Source organism: Suricata suricatta, chromosome 12 (genome assembly GCF_006229205.1).
Source record: "Suricata suricatta isolate VVHF042 chromosome 12, meerkat_22Aug2017_6uvM2_HiC, whole genome shotgun sequence".
Taxonomy (NCBI): domain Eukaryota; kingdom Metazoa; phylum Chordata; class Mammalia; order Carnivora; family Herpestidae; genus Suricata; species Suricata suricatta.
Window position 1 is genome coordinate 1867624 of NC_043711.1, and position 1117 is coordinate 1868740.

Genomic DNA, 1117 nt, shown 5'->3' on the forward strand with positions numbered 1-1117 from the left:
GCACAGAGACCGAAGTGGGGCTCGAACCCACAGAGTGTGAGATCATGACCTGAGCTGAAGTCAGACGCTGAACTGCAGGCGCCCCAAGAAATTTAATTTTTTCCATCTGGCGTTTGTTCCCCACAGCACCATGGAGTCGGAAGCTGATGTTAGGGCTTCAGGGAATTGAGTCAGTGGGATTCTGGAGGTCAGGCTCTATTGATAAGATTGCCTTTTGGGGCGCCTGGGGGGCTCCGTCGGTGAAGCGTCCGACTTCGGCTCAGGTCAGGATCTCGCGGTTCGTGGGTTCGAGCCTCGCATCGGGCTCTGTGCTGACAGCTCAGAGCCTGGAGCTGCTTCGGATTCTGTGTCTCCCTCTCTCTGACCCTCCCCCACTCATGCTCTGTTTCTGTCTCAATAATAAATTTTAAAAATTTTCAAGAAAATTTAAAAAAAAGATTGCCCTTCTTGTAAGCTACTCAGACATTTGTAAGCTGATGGAGACCGTGCCCTGCAGGACTGTGCTCCCCATCGGTTAACCAGTGCTCCCCCCCTTTTCTTGTTCTCGGACAGCCAGGAGTGCCTGAGGATGTCACACAAATCCCATGGGGGGGGGAGTTGCAAGATCGCTGCTCCCTCATCAATCTGCTTTTGACCATTGTAGAGCCACAGCTGTCCAATTCAGTTTTGATAAAAATCCGTTTGGGGAGATCAAATGTCGGTGAGGCATAGATCTGGGAAAGGGGCCTGGGTCCTGATATGATTGCTGTTTCTGGGCACCCCCTCACCCGCTGGGCTCAAAGGGGGACCCACGGCGGACCTGTCACCCACCCACCCCGAGTCCTGCTCACGGATGCGGGAAACAAAAGCCTGCTGTGGGCACAGAACAAGCCTACCTCCCACCCCCACTCCCAGCAGGTGGCGTAGGTGTGAACGTCCTCAGGTTGTCTTAGCTGCCCAGGAATGAAGGAAAGAGGGAATCAAATGGTTAATGATGAGGTTTTTGGGGTGATGGTGGGTGGTGGGGTCCAGAGTTGAAGACCAAGAAAGAATTCTTGAGAACATCTTTGGTGCAAAAAGGTGATCTATTGAAGTCCCTGGACAGGACCCGAGGGCAGAAGAGGAGGAAGTGGTTTAT

General features: G+C 52.8%; 1 protein-coding gene across 1 annotated transcript in view; it reads right to left on the minus strand.

The window, feature by feature from the left end:
• The window catches only part of LOC115274630 (zinc finger protein 77-like), a 7813-nt gene that overhangs the window by 2418 nt on the left and 4278 nt on the right, over positions 1-1117 (minus strand). The gene's annotated exons all lie outside the window — the stretch shown is intronic.